Here is a 23039-nt window from a genome sequence, read left to right as displayed (position 1 = left end):
AGTGGCAGTGTCACAGGAAGAATGGGTCCTTGCAGTGTGCTGGGCTGTGGCTCGGTGGAGGGTCCCGTGTGCCCTTCGTGGCTTCACTGTCCCCGGACACTCCTGGGAAGTGGCTCGGGCTCAGGGAGGTTATTTTGGGCTGCCCGCCCCACCCCCTGTGTGTCTCCCCCCAGCTCGGTGGTCATCGGCAGCACTGATCAGTGATCGTGCAAGGCCAGTTATGTTGGAAATCGGATTTGCTTGGGAAGGAGGCACTGGGTCATGGAGGAGGGTTGGGCTTGGATGCAGCTCTTGCCTGGCCGTGGGTTTGGCGGGTGGTGGGAAGTGGCCTGCAGACCCACATGAGGCAGGGAGGGACATCTGCCGCCCCTGGAAGGCCTGAATGCAAACGGGGGTATCTCTTTCTAAATGCACTTTGGGAGCTGGCGAGTGCGGCCAAGTGCAGAGCCCAGACAACCCAGACCTGTGGGCTGCCTGCCCCGAGGTGGTGGGTGCGTGTTCTGGGGCCAAGGTGGGGAGCAGGGGTCACAGGATCGGCAGCTTGTTTGTGTTTCCCCATTACCCACTCTTGGGTCAGGGGGCCCTTGGGGAGTTGGGTGGGGACAGGAGGGCCAGGGTGCAACCCCTGTTTACAGACCACATCGGGGCTCAGTGGGCTCCACGGACCCCGCTTTGGCAGAGCAGGGAGACCTGGTGACTCAGACATGCTTCTTGATAGCACGAAGCCTTTCTTATTTTCTTTTCTTCATTTCCTTTTTAAGAATTTTATTGTGGCTAACATATATATAGCAGAAATATTGTCATTTTAACTTTTTTTGTATGCTATATGGCAGAGTCACATTTCATTCTTTTTCCATGTGAGTATCCTGTCATTGCAGCACTATTTGTTGAATTTTTTGTTTGTTTGTTTTTGGGGAAGTGCATGGACCAGGAATTGAACCTGAGTCTCCCACATGACAGGTGAGAATTCTACCACTGAACATTCCTTTCACCCCCATTTTAACGATTTTTAAGCATTCAGTCCAGCAGCATTAATTATATTCTCAGTGTTGCACTCCCACTCCCACTATCTGTTTTTAAGACTTTTTCATACCCACCCCCAAACTGAAACCCTGTTCCGATGAAGCCATAACTAACACTGCTTCTCATCTAACTTTCTGTCCCTCTGACTTTGCCTATTCTAGATATTTCCTACACAGAATACAATGTTTGTCCTTTAGTGTCTGCTTGCCTCATTTAGCATGATGTCTTTAGGGTCTCCACATTGTCAAGTGTATAAGAACTTCATTTCTTTTGGTGTCTGCATAATATTCTCTTATTAGAGGTAGGCTGAGTTTGTTTCCTTGGTTGATGATGGGTATTTGGGTTTTTGTAACCTTTTGGCTATTGTGAATAATGCTGTTAGGATCGCTGGTATAGAGGTATGTGTTTGAGTTCCTGTTTAAAAAATTTTTGACGTGTACCTAGGTGTGAAATTGCAGGGTCATCTAATCATTCTATGTTTAACTTCCTGAGGAACAGCTCAGCTGTTTTCCACAGTACCTGCAACATTTTTTGTCAGCCATGTATGGGGGCTCCAGTTTTTCCACCTCCTCCCCAATACTTGTTATTGTCTATCTTTTTATTATTTCCTAAGAGGTGTGAAGTGGTATCTCATTGTGGTTTGATTTGCATTTCCCTATCTTTTCTTTTTATATAGTATGGAATGCAGATGTTATTGATTCACCTAGACAAGCTGTTTGTATGTATCCTTTCTTTACAGAAAATTAAAGCATCCCCCAAGCCCATATTTTTCCCCTTCCTTGGAGGTAGGTACTGCTGGAATTGAATGAGTACCTTTTTAGATCATTCCCAGTGCAGTTTCATATACACCTGCCTCATTTGTTTGGTCATTCATTCATTTAACAAATATTTGTTTATGGAGCTCTCTTAGGTGTCAGGCACTGTCCTAGATGTAGCAGTGGACGATTCAGGCAAAAGTCCCTGCTTGGGTGGATGGGTATTCTAGTGGGGAAGGGAGGTGATAAGATAAATAAGTAAAACACAAAGCAAAGGGTAAGTGCTATGGAGAAAAATAAAGGGACTAGAGGGCTGGGGAAGCTGGGGGTGGGTGCCATTGTGGATAGGTGTCCAGGAGAGACCTGGCCGACAGCACAGTGCTTGAGGATAGATCCGTGGCATGGGAAGGAGCAAACTACGTGGCTGTGTGGGAGAAGGGTGGCCCCAGCAGCTCCTTGGCAAGTACAAAGGCCCTGGGGTAGAAGCATGCCTGATGAGTTGGAGGAGCAGTAAGAAGCAGTGCAGTTGGAGCAGAGAGAGTCAGGGCCAGCCAGACTGCTGATGAGGGGCCGGTTGCATAGGATCTGAGGATCATTGCAGGATTTGGGACACTGACCCCGAGGCCAGCAGGGATCCATGGGAGAGTCTGAGCAGCAGAGTGGTCGGAACTGGCTCCCATTTACAAGCTCCATTCTGCCTATTGTGGGGGGGGGCATGGTGGGCTAGACAGTGGGCTGCAGGGACAGGGCAGGGTGGTGAGATTCGAGCCCTGTTTGAAATCAGAGGCAAGAGGATTATTCCTTCATGGACTGAACGTGGGGTATAAAAGAAAGACATCCTGGGTTGTCCCTAGGACCCAGGTGCCGGGGACGTCTCCAGGGTTCTGGGCCTGAGTGCCTGGATGAGAGGAGCTGCCATCAGCTCACCTGGGGATTGGAAACCCTGGATTGGGTATGCTGGGGTGGAGATGCTTGCTCCATACATAGCTGGCTGCCTGGGTCTGGAACCTGCCTCCTGACCTCAGTGTCTGGCCCCTGTCATTCCCCACCCTGCCGCGTGGCTCCTTCTCCCTGGCCACTTCCTAAAGCCAGCCTCTACCTGCAGACTGGCCCGTGCATATGGCTGCTTCCCTCCTATGCTGTCCAGGGGCACAACAGGCTGGGTCGGTGGCTGGGAGGCTGTGCTCAGTAAGGAGCAGGGTGGAAAACCAGGGGATCCACATGAAAATGAAAACAGCACAGAGTAAAGCCTGTGCTTCCAGGCAGCCTCCCCTGCCTTCCCTTCCATGCACTGCACACTGTGCCTCTTCACCCCCAGCGCAGGAGAGCAAGACAGGGGGCAGGTGAGCTGGGCGAAATGCAGACTCATGTTCAATGGTGGGCACCAGTGGCCTGTAAGAAGGACACGAGGTGCCCACACATGACGTGTTTGTTTGAACAGAAAACTGCTGAATTGGTGTATTTGGTGATTGCTCTTTGTTTTGGGGCCCCTGGTGGGATCGTGTTGAATTCAACCCTCTGCACCCCTGAGGCTGACTTTCTGGAGCTTTGGCTCTGATTTTCAGGGGCTTTGTTTTGTTTTGTGTTTTGTTTTAAATGCCAGGGATTGCTTTCCTGACCCAGAGTTTCCTACCCTGACTGCACGTTAAAATTGCTTGGGGAGTGGGGGAGAGGGAGGGATGGCTTTTAGAGTACTCATTCCCCAAGTCTGGCTCCAGAGCTGCTGAATTTCGTTCATTTAACAAAAATTTTGCTTATGGAGCTGTCTTGTGTGTCAGGCACTGTCCTAGGCACTGGAGATGTAGCAGTGAACAATGCAAGCAAAAGTCCGCATGCATGGGCACATTGTTTTTTGTTTCACAATTTAGAACTCTGATTAACGCTTCAATATTTTTTTGCATGAGCTAAAATATAAATGCACAGATAAAGGCTATGGCATTATCAACAGGTTCTAACTAATTGGCCCCACTATGTATGTATATATATATATATATATATATATATATATATATATATATATATATATATATAAATTATGCAGATCAGTAGAGACGTGGATTTACAAGAAAATCATGCATAAAGTGAAGGGTTCCCATATACCACCCTATTATTAATACCTTGCATTGGTGTAGTACATTTGTTACAAGTGATGGTCATATACTTTTTTAATGCAGTATTATTGAAATTCATTCACGTACCATATAATCATCTAAAGTGTACACTCATTGGTTCTCAGTATCATCACATAGCTGTACTTTCATCACCACAATCAATTTTTGAACATTTTCACAACTCCAAAAAAAATACACATAAGAATAAAAATAAACATGAAAAGACACCCAGAACACCCCATGCCTCCTATTGTCCTCTATATTTATCTTTTTTTTTTCTTAAACTCATCTCTCTATATACTGGATAAAGGGAGTGTCAGTCACGAGGTTTTCACAGTCACGAGGTCACACTGTGAAAGCTGTGTCATTACACAGTCCTCTTCAAGAGTCAAAAACTATGGGAACTCACTTCAGTAGTTTCAGGTCTTTCCTTCCAGCAATGATAGCATACTTTTACAATTGTACTTTTCACTCTAGATCCTGGTTGATTTAAGGGTCACTGTTTATTTTGGGCAAGCCCATGGATTTTAAAATTTTAATGCTAGTAGCATACATACAACCTTAAATTTTACCTTTTTTACCACATTCAAATATATAATTATATTCACAATGTTGTACTACCATCACCACTGTCTCTTTTCTGTTTTCTTTTTTTTTTTTGCACGGGCAGGCACCGGGAATCGAACCCGGATCTCCAGCATGGCAGGTTAGAACTCTGCCACTGAGCCACCGTGGCCCACCCACCACTAACACTAAAACTTTTCCACTGTCCCAGGTAGAAACTCTATACATTTTTAAGCCTTAATTCCCTATTTCTTACCCCAACCCCATCACCCTGGTAACCTGTATTCTAGATTCTGACTCTATGAATTTGCTTATTCTAATTATTTCATATCAGTGAGATCATACAGTATTTGTTCTTTTATGTCTGGCTTATTTCACTCAGCATCAAGTCTTCAAGGCTCATCCAAGTTGTTGCATGAATCAGAACTTCATTCCTTTTTAGGGTTGAATAATATTCCACTGTGTACATATCACATTTTGTTTATCCATTCATCGGTTGATGGATACTTGGGTTGCTTCCATCTTTTGGCAATTGCAAATAATGCCACTATGAGCATCAGTGTGAAAATTGTCTGTTCAAGTTCCTGCTTTCAGTTCTTTTAGGGTGTACATCTAGAGATGGGATTGCTGGGCTACATGGTAATTCTATACTTAACTCTCTGAGGAACTGCCAAACTGCCTTCCATGGTGGTGGCGCCATTTTACATTCCCACCAGTTATGAATGGGTGTCTCTATTTCTCTGCATCCTCTCCAACATGTGTAATTTTCTTTTTTTAAAAATAGTAGCCATTCTGGTGGGTATGAACTGCTATCTTGTGGTTTTGATTTGCCTTTCTCTAATGGCTAAGGATGTTGAGCATCTTCTCATGTGTTTTCTGGCCATTTGTGTATCTTTTTTGGGGAAATGTCTATTCAGGTCTTTTGCCCATTTGTAATTGGGCTGTTTGCCTTTTAAAAAATATATATTTTTGTTGAGACTTCTTCACACGTATACAGTCCATATATACATGGTACACAATGTCTCACAACATTATACAATCAATAGCTCACAACATTGTTTGCCTTTTTGTTGCTGATTTAAAAGACTTCTTATATATTCTGCATATCAAACCTCTTTCCAAGTATTTTCCCCCATTGGGTAAGTTGGTATTTTACTTTCATCTTAAAGTCCTTTGAGATACAAAGGTTTTTAAATTTTGATCAGGTCCCATTTACCTATTTTTTCTTTTTGTTGCTTGCATTTGGGTGTAAAGTCTAAGAAACCATTGCCTAACACAAGGCCCCGAATATGCATGCAATCATTTTGTTCTAGGAATGTTATAGTTCTTGCTCTCATATGGAGGATGTTGATCCATTTTGAGTTGATTTTTGTATATCGTGTGAGGTAGGGGTCCATCTTCATTCTTCCCACTCTTATTTTCGAGATTTTTTAAAAGTTGATGTGAAATTCACATAATGTAAAAATTACCATTTTAAAGTGAGCAATTCAGTGGTATTTAGTACATTCACAATGTTGTGTGACCATCACCTCTATCTAATTCCAAAAACATATTCACCATCCCAAAAGGAAACCCTGTATCCACTGATCAGTCACTCCCCATTCCCTTTCCCCCAGCTCCTTGCAACCATCACTCTGTTTTGTCAGTATGGGGTCACCTATGCTGGAATCATATAAATGGAATCACACAGAATTTGGCCTTTTGTGTCTGGCTCTTGCGCTTAGCATGATGTCTTCAAAGCTCAACCATGTGGTGATATGTATCAGAACTTCATTCCTCTTTACAGATGAATAACATTCCATTGTATGCATGGATCACATTTTGTTTATCCAGTCCCCTGTTGATGGTTACTTAGGTTGTTTCCACCTTTTGGGTTTTGTGAATAATGCTGCTGTAAATGCTGGTGTACAAGGGTCTGTTCACATACCTGTTTTTTATTCTTTTGGGTATCCTGGGGCACTTTTTAAAAGTCCCATGAGTGATCTTAATGGACAGCCTGGGTGGGTGGGTGGGAGTGGGGAAGTGTACAGTGGCTGGTAGCTGAAAGACCTGAGCTGGGCAAAAGACCCTTTTATTTTTCTGGAAATGGTTTCTAACAGGTCACTCTGCAGCCTTGTATGCAGTGGTGACTCCTTCTACCCAGGTGCTCTCTGTGAATAACTGCCCTGTTGTATTTTTCTGATTAGCCCTTGTCACTGTCTGAATTAATCTTCCTTTGTTGGATGTAGGGATGGTTTCCTTGTGTATTACCTGACTTCCCTCACTCTAGGCTACAATGTCATCTCTGAGGATGGAGGCCACGATTGCCTTGTTCCCTCCAGTATTCCTAGCCCCTTCAGGAGTTTCAGGCAGATTGTGCCAAGTTAGGCTCTATCCTGAAAATGTCAGGGGCCAGATGACTGCTGAATCTGCCTCTTGAGTAACTCACTCATTCACCAGTCCACTCATCCATTTACTCATTTAACAATTGTTTATTGATGCTTACTGTGTGCCTGCATTAGACTCAGGTGCTGGGGACAGAGAGGAGTGATAATGCCTTGTCCATCAGTGAGCTCTGCCCACCAGGGGGAGAGACATGCAAAGAGCCTCAGACCAGTGCAGGGAGTGTTACTGTGATGGAAAGGATGGGGGGCAGGACTGTTCTGGTTAGTTTCAGGAAGAGGTGCAAGTGACAGAAACCCATTTCCAACAGCCATAGCTAACAAAAAAAATTTAATGGTTTATGTAACTGGAATGTCCTGTACAAGCTTCAGGTATGGCTGGATCTAGGACCTCAACTGATGTCATGCAGATTCAGAATCCCTCTCTGTCTCTCAGTGTTCGTTTGTTCTCTGGTGGCACATTCTAAGGCAGGTTTTTCTCAAAGAAAGCCTCTAGCAGCTCCAGCTTAGCACATCCTACCAGAGTACAAACTGCAGCAGGGAGAGACTCTCTCTTTTCTGATGGTTCCCTCCAAAGTCTCAGGACTAGCTCTCATTGGCTGGGATTGGCCATGGGTTAATTCTTGAGCCACTCATGTCCCTGATTGGCCAGGCCTGGGTTATGTGCCTTTCTTGGAGCCAGGAGAGGTGGACTCACTTTGCCTGTAGCATTGAGAGGTGGACTCACTCTGCCTGCAGCATTGAGAGGTGGAATCACTCTGCCTGAAGCATTGGGCTGAGAGGCACAGCAGAGGGGGCTGGTCTGGCAGAAACACAGGGAGCCCACTCTAGGGCTCCGGCTTGTGCTGAAAGGAGAACTTGTCAGATTCCTCCACTGCCCTCCATCGAGATCCACTTGCCATCCTTCCCTGCCTGCTCTGAGCCTGGGAAGCCGGCCTCTGAGGGCTGTACCTCCTGGACTTCTTGTCCTTTGACTTCCAGTCGGATTTGGCCAGTGAAAGATGGAGGCCAGAGACAGCAGGGAGGGGGGAGACTGGAGTGACCCCTTCCTGCTCTCTCTTCCAGCTGTGCTGCTGTGTTTCTGCCAGTGGCTTCATCTCCTTCTATGACTTCTGTTCCCTTGGGAAAGCCGTTTGTCCCAGCTGCCACTCTCACTGCTTTTTCCCCCTGTGCCTGGAGGCCGTGAGGATGTAACAACCTCCAGGATTTTGGGAAACAGGTTTTTCCCCAAAATCTCTTCATTTGAATCCTCCTGGTAACTCCTTCCTGCCAGTGCTCTGATGGATAAGGAGGAAGTGTTTGCCACTGGGTTCATTTCTTTTTTTTTAACATACACTATAACATATAAACAAGGCATAGAAAGAAAAAAAGCAATAGTTTTCAAAGCTTTCTTCAATGAGTAGTTATAGGACAGATCCCAGAGTTTGTCGTGGGCTACCCTACAATCCTCTCAGATTTTTCCTTCTAGCTGCTCCAGAATATAGGAGGCTAGAGGAAATGAATATTTTTTTATCATCACAATCGACTTTTTTCCCCTTTTTTGTGAAAAATAACATATATACAAAAAAGCAATACATTTCAAAGCCCAGCACCATAATTAGTTGTAGAACAGATTCCAGAGTTTGGTGTGGGTTACAATTCCACAATTTTAGGTTTTTACTTCTAGCTCCTGTAAGATATTTGAAGATTAAAAGAAATATCAATATAGTGATTCAATAATCATACTCATTTGTTAAACCCTACCTTCTCTTTATAACTCCACCGTCACCTTTGATCTTTCTCCCACTCCTTAGGGGTGTTTGGGCCATGACCATTCTAACTTTTTCATACTGGAAGGGTCTGTCACTAATATGGGGTAGGGAGATGGAACTATCTGATGTTCTGGAGAGGCTGGGCCTCTAGGTTTCAGGGCTTTCTGGTCCAGGGACATATTTGGAGGCTGTAGGTTTCTGGAAAGTTCCCCTAGTGCATGGAACCTTTTATTTCCTTTGGATGCTGTAAAAATTGACCACAAACTGAGTGGCTTTAAACAACACATGGTTATTGTCATGCTGTCCTGGGTTTGGGGTCCTAAGTCAGTCAGTATGGGTTACAATCCAGGTGTCAGTGTGGCTGCCCCCCCCCAAGGCTCCCAGGGAGACACCATCCTTGGCCTTTTCCTGCTTCTAGAGGCCATCCACACTCCTCGACTCAGGGCCCCATCCTCCTCCTTCAAAGCTGGCAGACTTGCATCCTGTCCCCTCGCAGCTCGGTTCCCACCGTGACACCTCTGCCTCTCACCACCCAGCTCTCTGTTTAAGGGTGCTTGGGCTTACATTGTTCCCACCTGGATAGCCCTGAATGATCTCCCCATCTAGGGTCTTTAACTGAAGCCTCCTTTACCCCTTTTCCTAGGGCTGTGTAATAAAGCACCAGCAGCCTGGACGTAACACAGTTACTCTCTCATTGTCCTTGGAAGGCAGGAGCCCCAGATCATGGTGTCCCAGGGCCGGCCTCTCAGGGATGCCTCTTCTTAGCTTCTGGCATTTGCCGGCATCCCTGGCCTTCCCGGCCCACGGAAGATTAGTTCCTGAGAAAGGAAGCCAGAGCAGACGGGCCCTGGACCCGTGGCGGCCCCTCCTGCCCAAGGCCCTGCAGATGTCTGGACAGCAGGGGTGCACTGGCACCTGGGAGCCTGGGAGCCTGGGGGGCCCTGTACAGCACCCACCCTGGGCCGCCCACCTGGGGCCGCCTGTGACTCTGGCGATGCGCATTAGGAGCCGCTGAGCCACAGCAGATGCCCACCTGCACATGCTGATTGGTAATTACAATGCAACTTGCCACTCTGATTAGATGGGGCAGCTGAGTTCCTGCGGAAGAGGTTTCCTTCCATGTTGTGCAGTCGCAACATAGGATGCTGGCCCTGGCACCATCAAGAGTTACGGAGATGCACACAATGTCAGAGCACAACCTTGGAGCTGGGGGACCAGGGTGCTTGGAGGTCAGGGATGGAAAGCGGGGTGCCAGCCAGATGCAGCCTGGCATGGTGGTGGGGCCTTGAGAGCTCCAGGGGTGCAGGTTCAGTAGACAGCTCAGGCCATCCCTGACTCCTCTCAACCTCAGCACCCCCATCTTAAATATGGGGCATAACCACACTCACCACTCAGGGAGTTCTGAGTTTCAGAGCTGAGGGTGCATTTTGCACATACAAAGTGTTTCTTTTCCCTATAGACTGCCCTCTTGTGGAGAGCCGCCTCCCGGGTCGGGCCTAGTGGACACGCCGCAGCCTGCTCTAGAGTTCCCCCCGCCCATCGAGTGAGCCAAGATGGCGCCCGCATCCTGCCTCCGCGTATGACGTACGCGCCCGCCTGCCCTGTCTACCAATCACCCTTGTATACGTGGCGTTAGCCCATTGGGTTTGGATTTTGTATATAAAGGCATTACCCGGACGGGGAAAGCGAGACGACCCGCAGGGAGCCGTACCTGACGGCCGCATAGAGGTTGCTCCCCCGTGAGGTATTTTAGCCCGCGCGGAACCTGTTACAAAGAATGCAAGCTTAGCTCCAGTAAAGGTCTGTGCTCACAACCGCCGCGTGTTACGGATTCGTGTCTGCCATTCAAGTCGGTTTGTCTGCGTCTGTCTCTCTCTCCTCTGTCCCCTTCGCCGGCCGGGGGCTTGACGCTGAGCGAGAAGTCCCGGACAAGTGGTGGCCCGTACAGGGAACCTTCTTCTGCTGCCTCTCCCCGAGCTGGTGAGGACGTGCTTCTCGGGTTCACGGCGGAACCTCCGCGCCTGATCAACGTGAGAGGGTAAGTGCTTTCTGCTACGTGAGAGTTAAGGGCTGTGGGCGTTCAGGTAGCCCCAGTGAGTCGGGAGAGCTCCCCGATTGGTTAAGGTCCAGTGCCGACTGCAAGCATGGGGCAGTCAGGAAGTTCACCTTTGTTAGCTCCCTTAAAGACCCTTTTAGCAGACGGCTCCTGTGAAAGTGAGCCGCCCACTTGTAAGCCGCCAGAGTCAAGCACTAGTTCAGACACCTCTGACTCAGAGTCAGATGGTGATGAGACCGAGGGTGCAGACGCGCCTCCGCTGATCGATTGGGGGAGGCCCCCTGTCTCACCCACGCAGCCTTCCACCCCGCCAGCGCCTGCTGCAGGGGCGCGGCGGTTTCCGGTGAATGGTTTTGGTGATCTCGCCAAAAACCCTCACCACGGGCTCCCTCTGGTGGCCGAATCAGGTAATTACAGTGGCCCTCCTTTGCGAGACCCAGAACCCCCTACAGGCTGGTCTAGGGAGGGGCAGTTACAGCTGTGCCCCCCGCCTGCGTACGCAGGCCCTCAGGGTCCCACGTCATCAAACAATAGAGGGAGGCATTTCTGGAATTGGATTCCTTTTTCAACCTTTAGACCTTTCGGTATGCTGGGTGGTTACCAACCGCTTAAGCCAGAACCAGCTTCAGAAATGTACCCGGTTATTATCAATCCCCAAGGTAATAATCAGTATGAGTCATATGATTACAAAGTCTTAAAGGAGTTGAGGCAGGCCGTCCATCAGTATGGCCCCAATGCCCCTTTTACATTGAATATGGTTGAAAACCTTTCCGCCCTGAATCACACACCCGCAGATATATATCAGTTGGCCCGTGCTTCTTTGCCACCAGGCCGATACATAGATTGGAAAGCATGGTTTGAGGAGTTGGCTGAGGAACAAGCCGCAAAAAACGCAGCGGGGAGATGTGGCGGGTGGAATGCAGATATGCTATTGGGGAAAGGTGCCCATTCCCAGAATCAAACAGGGTTCCCTCAAGAAGTCTATGGACAGATTTTCCGCTGTTTCATAGGCGCCTGGAAAAAGTTGGCAGGCCAGGGAGAGGCTCAAGCTTCACTCAGTAGCATACACCAGGGCCCCACTGAACCATTCGTGGATTTTGTAGCCAGAATGCAAACTGCGGCTGAGAGAATTTTCTCAGACCCAGGAGTAGCAGAGACCGTAGTCAAACAAATGATATTTGAACAATGCAATAAAGAGTGTAAAGCTATCCTGGTACAAAACAAGGGAAAGAGCATGACGGAGTGGGTTCGTCTCTGTAGAGACGCTGGCAGCCCGTTAACTGCTGCAGGTCTAGCTGCCATGCTAGCCAGCTCCTTACAAGTAAATACAAAGAAAACCAAAGACTTAGGAATAAGACCTAAGGGATGTTATCACTGTGGCCGGTCGGGACACATTAAGAGAAACTGTCCCAATAAAGACCAACCACCCATCACTCAGAGTATGGTAAAGTTAAATACCTGCATGTGTCAGTGGATACTTGTTCTCAAGTTTTATTTGCCTCTGCCGAATCAGGAGAAAGAGTCCACCAAGTAATTGCACACTGCCTTGCCGCTTGGGCAGCTTGGGGTATGCCGAAAATATTAAAAACAGACAACGGACCCGCTTACACCAGCAAAGCCTTCCAAAGATTTTGTGCAAATATGGAAGTGCAATTAAAACATGGTATCCCCTACAACCCTCAAGGGCAAGGAATCATTGAAAGAGCACACAGGTCTCTTAAAGACTTGCTCAAAAAACAGAAAGGGGGAATAGGTCACGGCCTGTCCCCGAAGGCTCAACTGTCTGTAGCCTTATTTACATATAATTTTTTAAATGAAAATTCACTAGGAATGACACCTGCTCTTCAGCACACTACTCCGAGTCCTCCACATAGAGGTCTAGTCCGTTGGAAGGATGTCCTGTCAGGACAATGGCAAGGCCCTGACCCAGTGCTCAGCTGGGCCAGAGGCTCTGTTTGTGTTTTTCCCCAGGAACCAGGACGTCAACCTGTGTGGGTTCTGGAAAGACTGGTGAGAACCGTGACGTCGCCCGAGGATGCCAAGGAACTGTTGCCCAGAAAATTGATAAGCCTCCAACCAGAGCCACCAGATCCGGTCTCCAACTCTGCTGATGATGGCGACGAACGACAAGATGACAACAGGAGCGCTAGTCACCCTTCTATCGTATAGAAAGGGGACCAGCTTTAAAACCTCCCTACCTTTACTAACCTCTCCCAACAGGTGGATTCAGACCTTCGAGTGCTTGGGGATATCAAGTTGACCCCCGTTGATTTCGACCTTTCCAAACTGGGCGAGACTGTACAAAGTCTGTGGAACCGAGTCACCTCATGGTTCTCTTGACCCAATTTGACTACTTGGATCCTCGTGGCAGTGGGACTATTAGTGGGTTTAGTCACTGTTAAATGTTTGTTAGAACGCTTGCTCCAGACACAGCAGCAATTACGTGTCACTACCATGTTGGCTATGTCACTCGCCCCTGATGCTCCTGGCAACGAACCAGCTCCCCCCTCACTGTATGACCCGTCCCGGCCACTCAGGGCGGGGCGCTCGAAAACAGGATCTGCTGCAAAGCCCATGGCCGTGTCCCGGGTGTAAAAGGCGACACCAGAAGTCATAATTTTTGTCTAAAGGATGATCTCTACGGCGGAGTCACGGTCCTGGCCAGACTAGACTCCGGCCATTGCACAGAGACACCTAATGACGCTCTCGGCTCTGGTTGCCGCTCTCTTGCCCCCCTACATAACCCAGTTGCGAGGCGAAGCACTGCAGGGAGAGTCACGTTGTTTCCAGTTCACGGGCTCTCCGGTCTCTATATGAGGAGGCATTCTGGTTGGTGCCTAGCAAGCCTAGTCCAGACTCCCCAAAGCACCAAAACATGTAGTGGGCCTGAGTGGCCCACGGGAGCTCACTCATCAATGGAGACACTGGGTCAAAATGAATAAAAAAGGGGGAGATGTGGAGAGCCGCCTCCCGGGTCGGGCCTAGTGGACACGCCGCAGCCTGCTCTAGAGTTCCCCCCGCCCATCGAGTGAGCCAAGATGGCGCCCGCATCCTGCCTCCGCATATGACGTATGCGCCTGCCTGCCCTGTCTACCAATCACCCTTGTATACGTGGCGTTAGCCCATTGGGTTTGGATTTTGTATATAAAGGCATTACCCGGACGGGGAAAGCGAGACGACCCGCAGGGAGCCGTACCTGACGGCCGCATAGAGGTTGCTCCCCCGTGAGGTATTTTAGCCCACGCGGAACCTGTTACAAAGAATGCAAGCTTAGCTCCAGTAAAGGTCTGTGCTCACAACCGCCGCGTGTTACGGATTCGTGTCTGCCATTCAAGTCGGTTTGTCTGCGTCTGTCTCTCTCTCCTCTGTCCCCTTCGCCGGCCGGGGGCTTGACGCTGAGCGAGAAGTCCCGGACACCCTCTTTCCCACTGCATGGTTACTTCTAAATGGTGCCAACAGGCATTACATATTGAAATTGAAACAGTCTGTGCTCTGAGCCAGCGATCCCATGTGGGGGTATTCACCACGTGAGACATACTTCTAGGTGTGCAAAACATCCCCATAGTGACTGCAGCGCCTGCTCCCCCAAAGCAGAGATGTGGGAGTAGCCTAAACTGGTTAAATAAAAATGGTGCATCCATGCAGTGAAATTACTGTGCAGCTGTTAAAAAGCCGAGGCCAATCCGTCCACACGTGTATGGAATCGGCTCTAAGATCCTATTAACGGAGCAGGCAAGGCAGAGATCTGGGGGCATGGGTGCCGCTGGGTGTAGACAGAGCAATGCATTTATGCATATGTTTGTGAAAACGTGAACGGCTGCTTCAGGATTCCCATGAAATTGGGCACTGCTGATTCCTTCCCGGAAAGCAAACGGTCGGCTGCGGGACGAAGATGGGAAAAGACTTAACTTTCAGTGTGTACATTCATCTGTGCCTTTGGAATTTGGGGCCATGTACATTTATTATGTATTTCAATAATCATAATTTTAAAATATTTGAAAAGAAACATGAAAGGCGGCTTCCAAACCCTCCTCCCTAACACCACCCCCCAAAAAAAAGAAATGAGAAAAAGAGTTTGTTCTAGGTATTTTGCACAAATTCTCTCACTGAGTGTTTATGGCAGTGGTAGCTTCTTCTTGGAGAGCTTTCTGAGTTATCTCTTCACTGTGGATTTGTATAACTCGTATCTGGGTCCTGGATTTCTTAATGCAGAAACGAGATCTTAAACGCCCATGATGGGGCATTCTGGGGTGGGAGAGAAGAGAGGCTTCCCCTGGCTGTGTTGCTCATCGTCAGCCACAAGTTGGATTTGGCAGTGAACCTGTGCTGGGACTGTGAGATGGGTGGTGGGAGTTCCCCCTACCAGCCGCCCCCTAGCTGGGCCACTGGGGACCAACCCCCACCGTGAAGCCTGATGGCCCCATAGATTTTCTTATTTTCCATAGAAATATCCCAGATATGGGTAACATGGAGGGGAGGCATGTCATTCTTGTTGAGACCTGATTTTTTTTTATTAGAATGGCATAGCAATTCCACTCCCAGCATATACCCCAAAGAACTGACAACATACGTCCACACAAACACGTGTACATGGATTTTCTTAGAAGTGTCATTCCCGGTAGCCAAGAGGTGGAAACCACCCATATGTTCATTGGTGGGTGAATGGATGAGCAAAATGTGATCTGTCCATAGAGGGGAATATTAGTCAGCCCTGAAAAAGAAGCAATTCTAACACAGGTGACAATGTGGATAAACCTCGAAAACATGAAGTGAAAGAAGCCAGACACAAAAGGCCATGTAATGTATATTTCCACGTATAGGAAATATCCAGAATAGACAATGATCTAGCGAGGCAGAAAGTAAATGATTGGTTGTTGGTGGAGGAAGGAATGGGGAGTGACTGCTAATGGGTTTTCTTTTGGGCTGATGAAAGGGCTTAGGGCTTGGTGGTGGCACCAAATGCTGCAGAACCGTTCACTTTAAAATGGAGAATTCTGTGGGCCTCGAGCAAGAGGCATGGCTGGGGTGTTGTGGGACCTGGGGACTTTAACAGGAATGAGCAGCCTTCATGGTGGGGTTTCAAGCAGCACCCCAGGGACCCGCGGTGGACACGGAGAAGGTGTTGCTGCAAACGTGGTGGGTAAACCGACACTAGGCCATGGCCTTTCCCCTGCTGGGGGTTATGTTCCTGTTGCTGGAGCGCCAGGAGACAAATGTGGTGGACTTAGTGACCTCTGACTAGGAGATTGACTTGGATTTTTTCTTATGAACCACAAGGGCATAACAGATCATGAGCTACTCCAGTGCTCCCCTGACACCCGTTCCTCCTCTGCCATTTTCTGGGGAGATCGGACCCTCCTCCACTCTGCACCATGTGCCCTGAGCCCCAAAGCTGCCCTGAGGTACCCTTTGCCAGGCCTGGACTTTCCATCATCCCTCAAGGCTGCAGGGCACCTGCTTCCTTCCACTGAGTCTTTGGTTCAGCTGGGCAAGTCTGCTTTGGTGGCTGGGATGGAATAGAACCAGGGACTTAAGCCTTGAATTGCCCAAGGCAGCAAGAAGGGTTTCTTGTGCATCCTTCTGGAGTTTCTTTATGCAAATACAAGCAACAATATTATACATTTTCTCTACTTTATGCATCCTTTATGCATTGCTCTGAGCCTATTTAACACTATCTCGGGTGAGGGAGCTGTTTCTCATCAAGGCTTGCAAAGGGGCCACCTCTTGCCCAGGCTGAGGCCGTTTTGTCCCAAGCTGCATCTTGCAGGAGCCAGGGGTGCCCATCCTCACCATCTGGAGGTGCATCTAGAAGGCTACAGGATTTTGCTCAGCTGCAAACCTTCACAAGCCTCCAAGATGATGCTGTTTCTTGGAGGCCCAGCCATTGCTTATACAAGTGCAGATTAAATCCCTGTGAATTCTGTATTGATTTGATTGGGCACCCTGCCAGTCTCAGGAAAGGTGGAGGTGGTGGTTCAGGCTCTTCTCAATCAGCATCTCCATGAGGTCTGGAATGAGAAAGCTGACCTGGGCTTGTGGTTTCTAATGGTGGGTGGCAGGCACCACTGGGCTCCAGCTTTTGACATTTTCTTGGCCAAGGCAGATCAGTCGGCAGGTCCTGGAGGCTGCAATAGCCTCCTAAGTGGTCTCCCTGCCCTGACACTAATCCTCTTGTGTCTCCTTTTCAGATAATAATCAGAGTGAAATTTTTAAGATTTTGAGTCAGTTCATGTCCCTCCTGCTGCTGCAGTCCCCACCACGGCCACCAGCTCTCTCAGAGGAAAAGCCAGAGTCATGAGCATGGCCCACAAGTTCCCTTCCCTCTTGTTCTTCTCTGGCCACTGGCCTTCCCTGCTGGCCCTGAAGGAGCTGAGCATGTACCTACCCCAGGGCCTTTGCATATGCTGTTCCTTCTGCCCAGAATGCTTTTCCCTGATGTGTACCTGGCTTGCTTCCTTAGTTCATTCATGACCCCAGTCGTATGTCTCTGTATAGGTGGGGATTTCCCTGGCCACCATAGTGTATATCATAGCACTTTCTTCCCACTTTTCTTGCTTCGATTTTCCTCATAGCATTTATAGCTGCCTGGCATAGCACCTAATGATCTCTTTATCTGTGTTTTGCACTAGCATGCTAACTTCATGAGCATAGAGACCTGTTGCAGGTTACAGCTATCTCCCCAAGGCCTAGAGCTGTGCCTGGCTCACAGTAAGTACTTGGCCAATACTAGCTTAATGAATGTTTAGTGGGCACTTAGCTCTGTAGTCAGCACATGAGGGTTCAGACAGAATAAGACAGGACCATTGTCTTCAAGAATTTCAATATCTGTGTGGAGAGATGAATGGTTCTTCTATCCATTAGGCTTTATAGGCACAGTGCCCAGGACTCATGATTGCCTACAGGATCCTTAAAAGGTTTGAGACCCGAAAAAGTTACTGGTTCCAAAATATGAAAAGAAGATGGCAATCTCAAAACTAGCATTCCGACAACCACAAAACATATATAATGAGCAGCATTAATGAAATGTTGATCATCAACTGCCATTTGCCTCGACTCTTATAAAATAATTTTATGTTATGTGCAGAAGCACTTAAATATTTTTAAAGCATTATGGGTGGGGCCTCTGAAAGGAAGACTACCTGGATCTGGGAAGGCCCTAAAAACTGTCCTGGAGATAACTGCCTGAAAAAGAGTGATTAAACAGGGTGTAATTAACCCCTATAAAAACAGTAGAAATTCAGAGTGGGAGAGGGAGCTATAGGGAATTCAAGGAAGGCTTCCTAGTAGAGGTGTGATTCGGGTTGGGCCCTGAGGATCTGGTAAAAATTGGAGAGCATAAGATGGGAGGGAGGCTGGAAGGAGAAGTAGGTTTCCTCTATTCGTGGGACAGAGCCTGATGTGCTGAGGCATTTGGGAAAGAAACTGACCTTCCAGAGAGGTTGGTAAAACAGCACCCCCTGATGGGAGGGTCATAGCCAGGCATGTGGTGCAGACTCAGAGGCCACTGAAGTCTTTGGAGGCGAGTGTCTGAGTGCAAATTCTATAAAATCTTCCCCCTGTACACACACATAAGAAAAACTGGGTGGCTGCCAAGTCTTCATGCCCATATTCTATGACCAGGCACGTGCTACTTCAGCAAGATATGGAGAAAAACAGCACCACATAACCCTTTACTGGGAAGAGAGTGAAGGGAGCAAGTGGGTACTATGGTGCTGAGGGGCATTTTTTTCTGTGCCCTGTTCAGCTGCATGGGTTTGCTGCGGGTTTTGTTGCTGCTTATGGATCCCGTTTTCTTCCATCAGAGATTCGAGGCAGCATTGTGCAATCAGCCAACATGACATGATTGAAACAGTTAGGGCTGGTGGAGAATAAGGGAAAGTTGAAAGTTGATGCAGTGCAGAGGCAGGCCAAGACCAGAAACATGCCAAGGGGCTGCCTGTAAATCTGGCAAGGGCCTCCCGGCAGCCAAAGCAACTAAGGAGATGAGTGCAAGCTCCATGTGTTCCATAAATTTAGCCATACAAGGTTTCCTCAGCACCTGGGCATTCAGTATGGAAATTGCAGTGGTGACATAATCACCTGGGGTGTCAGAAGTGATAGAGCATGGGCATTTTTGCCAGTGAACTGACTGTGTATATTTTCACTTCCAACTCAGCCTCCTGGGACAGGTCTTCCTTCGAACCTTGGCCCTGCTCATTTTGGGCTGGATGGGTCTTGGTTGTGGGGTCTGTCTGTGCAGGGGAGGGAGTTCAGGAGCATCCCTGGTTTTTGCCCAGTAGATGCTGGTCAATGCCCCCAGGTTGTGACAACCAAAATCATCTTCATATTCCGTGGGGTGGGGGTGGGCATGAAGTTGCCCCCCCAGTTGAGAATCATTGCTCTAGTGTAAAAGGTAGTAACTGCTCCTGCCCATCCTGTATCCCGTTAGATCAAGATCTTTGCTGGACAGATGGTGGAGAAAGTGCAAGTTCAGGCAGAAAGCCTCACGGGAAACCGTGAGTTCTTATGGAAATGTAGGGTTTTAGGAAGTCGATGGAAGTGATGTTGGTGAATTGGAACCACAGTAAAGCCACTGACCATTGAGGACCCCCCCCCCACCAACTAGAGCAGTTAGCGCTGGGAGAATAGGAAATGGACAAAACCACTCATATAATGCATGCTTAAAAATAGGATGGTTTGAATATCAAAAGCTTAAGAGATAACCCTGGGAGAAATGATGATGGCCTGAAATATTTTAGCAAAAACGTGCATCTTTACCATCGTGTTACAAAAGTCAAACAGAAGGCAAGGTTTTGGCATCCTGCTCATAACATTTTTCTTGGGCCAATTAGGTGATTACTCTCAACATTTTATTCATGAGTTTGTCAAGGAACTGGCATAGAGTTGTGGTTATAATTTACACGTTGTAAAACATAAGAAAAAGAGGCTTATTGCAAGATTTTTTTCAGATAAAATCCTAGTCATGCCTTTTTTGTGTGTGCAATTTCAGTCTTTAAGCAGGTGTATTTCAAGTGGGCTTTTCAGGGTACCAGTTATTCTCAGATATTAAGGACCCCTGGGAGCAGTTGCCTTGGAGATACAGACTGTTCCCTGACCACTGCATTATGCTGAAACATCAACACTGTCCCTCTTTGGTGTGTGACTATCTTGTCAGAGGCAGGCCCCTTGTACCTCCCAAGGGACTGGAGACCCTGCAGATGGACTCGTGTCCAGCAGGTAGGGGCCTGGCCCTGGGGAGCCCACCTTCTCCCAGGGATGATAGACTACGTGTGTTTGAAGGAGAGAATAGGACAAAGACCAGTTGCATATCTGATGTCATTTCTTTTAGAAAAGCTTCCACCTTTCCTTTCACTGGCTTTTTCTAAAAAATTTGCTTTATTGTGATACAACTCACATACCATACAATTCATCCATTCAAGATGTATGATTCAGTGTTTTTTTTTAGTATAGTCACAGAGTTGTGCAACCATCATCACAGATAATTCTAGAACATTTTCATCACCTCAAGAAGAAATACCATACCCTCCAGATACCATCTTCTTATCCTCCGCCTCAGCCCTAAGCGACCACTGTTGAGTGCCTGGTAGGGATGAGAGCCTGCTGTCTACAAAGCTAGGACTGGCCACATAATTTGCAGGACCTGGTGCAAAATGAAAATGCCCAAAAATTATTAAGCATTTCAAGAGGGGGACAGCAGAGACTTAAACCAAGCATGGGGGCTCTTGCAGCTCTGGAGCAGCAGAGCTGGGATTTAGACCAAAGCGGTCCTTGTGCAGCTGCGATGTGGATACCTGAACACTGCGGGGCTCCTGTGCCGGGGTCTGGGGTGCAGGTGTGAGTCACCTGCCAGGCAGCAAGGAGCAGACTTCCTAAAAGCCAGGATTTGTTGCTAGGGACCGCCAGGGCTGCTGTCTGCCTGCCCTCCCTCCCACGGTGGCATGCAGCCCAGCAGCTCAGAGACAAAGGCCTAGCCAGCTACTGTAGAAGATACTACCAGTCCTGCCCTCATCCCTCTGCCATTAACAAGCAGGTCCCACATCCACCAACACCTGGGATTTTTTACCTGTGAGTTTCTTCTAGCCATCAGGCCCACTGCTTGTTTGCGGGACTAAACAGAAGTGCACGGGAATAAATGCCTTGCAGGAGAGGCTGGATAGATCCTAGCTCCCTGATGTGAGATAACTCTGAGGCTGGCGTTCTTTTTTTTTTTTTTTTTTTAAAGAGAGAGGGAGGAAGGGAAGGAAAGACAGAGAAGGAAGGAAGGATGGAAGGAAGGAAGGGAGGAAGAAAGGGAAACATTTTTAAACATTTTCTTGTTTTATTATATTTTGTTTGTTTGTTTGTTTTTTACATGGGCTGGGGCCGGGAATCGAACCGGGGTCCTCCGGCACGGCAGGCAAGCACTCTTGCCCGCTGAGCCACCGCGGCCCGCCAGGCTGGCGTTCTTTGCTCTATCCTTGGGTTCCCCAGCAGGAAGGAGCCCCAGCTGCCTTCAGTGGTATCTGGCTTGATAATGCAACTTTTGTTAATGTCCTTCCTTTCTTTGCCTCATTTCTTTGCTTTCCTCCTGGGATTAACTTGGTGTATCAACTTGGCTAGGTTATGGTGTCCAGTTATTTAGCCAAACACTGACCTTAGGCTAGCAAGGAGGTATTTCATAGATGAGATCAGCATGTATAGTCAGCTGACTTTAATAAAAGAGATGATATTTGATCATATGGGGGTGGGGGGTGTATATACCCTTAGTCCCTTAGTTGGTCTTAAGAGGGAGAACTGTGGGTTCCAGAGATCAGAAGGAATTCTGCCTCAAGACTCCACCCTCCACTCCTTCCTGAGTTTCTGGTCTAAGGAATCTGGACTGAATACTTCAACCTCACTGTTAACAGAATTTCCAGCCTCTGACCTGCCCTACAGATTCTTGCCAGCTTCCACAATTTCATGAGCCACTTCCTTATAACAAATCCCTTTATACACATATCCTGTTGGTTCTGTTTCTCCAGAGAACCTTGACTGATACACTTTCTACTGCTTTCTGAGGTCACCTCCCAAATCAACTACTGAAACTCACATTCTGGTCTTGGATCTGCTTCTGGGGGAATCCAAAAAGATGGTCAATCAGCCACCTCATAAGCACAAGGGTTTGGCTTCTCTGAACCAGTTCCTGGAAGCTCACATCTTCCCTTCCCTTGACTTCTGAGCCCTTGAGCATGGACTGAGGAATTTTGCTGAGGTTGTATTGGCCAGAATTTCCTTGGTCTCTACCTTCCCCAGCCAGCTGCCTTCATTAGCACCGTGGGGGCTCTGGGGACCCCATGTGTGAACCACTGCAGATGGTCCGTGTGGAGGAGAGATTGGGTATGGGGTCTTAATTAATGGAGAATTGTGAAGGTCAGCCCATGTGGGGTGGGAAGGCAGAGCAACCCTCTTGGATGCTGACCCTGAAAAGATGTGGGGAAAATGGCAAGCAGTTTTGTGCCTTGATGCTCGCTTGCAGGGTCTCAGCATTTCTGACATGCTTCTTTTTCCATCGGGCTTGACTGGAAATCACAGGGAGAATGAAACGCAAACGCCTTTGCCATGGGTCTAGCGTGCAGGGCTGGACCTTTTCAAGATGGATTCCATGGCTGGAAATCTTTGGGGGGTGGTGCATATTTGGTATGGGGGGGGCAGGGGGGGGATGGACACAATCTCTTGGTAGAAGAATATGAAGTTCCGAGGGTGAAGGGCACAGCTCCGGGGGTCAATCTTGATTGATCTAAACCAACTGTAGCAATCCGCTCCCTCTTTGCAAGTGATTGGCTTCGAGGCAGCCACATGACCGTGTTCCAGCCAATGAGGCAGAAGAGCAAGTGTCCTGGGGGATTGTTTGAGACCTTTCCCCCTGAACAGAAAGCTGCTTAGGGAAAGCTTCCCCCTTCCTTCTGGGAGCAACGCGAGGCCCAATGACTGGATCTGTTGCAGCCACAGTGCAGTGGGGAGGGCGGGCAGGAAGCGGGAGGAGAGCCTGGACCTGCCACCGCCCGTGCCTCTAGATGAGTGACTGACACGTGTTCTAATGGCTTAAGCCATTTTAGTTGGATTTTCTGTTACTGCAGACATGTGCATCCTGCTGGAGAAGGTCACCGTTTCAGAGACGTCTTTACGGGGAATTCTTTAATATTCTCACACTTGATGTAGGACTTGCCTTTGAGCTTTAGTACATTAGAACCTCTTTACGTTTTGCTCCTGGGTTATGTAAAGTCAGCCTGACCTAAGGTGGTCCTTGGTTGATGCCAGTTGGTTCGCCCTCCTGCCTTCCTGGGAGAGGGAAATGAGATCTGTTTTAGTGAGGCCTGTGGTGGCTGCATAAGAAACAGAGGGGAGATAGTGAGACCGAGAACGCGAGATACACACACACG

The sequence above is a fragment of the Tamandua tetradactyla genome, chromosome Y (assembly GCF_023851605.1).
Source record: "Tamandua tetradactyla isolate mTamTet1 chromosome Y, mTamTet1.pri, whole genome shotgun sequence".
NCBI classification, from domain to species: domain Eukaryota; kingdom Metazoa; phylum Chordata; class Mammalia; order Pilosa; family Myrmecophagidae; genus Tamandua; species Tamandua tetradactyla.
The sequence above is the reverse complement of the archived record's forward strand: the minus strand, read 5'-3'. Positions refer to the sequence as shown.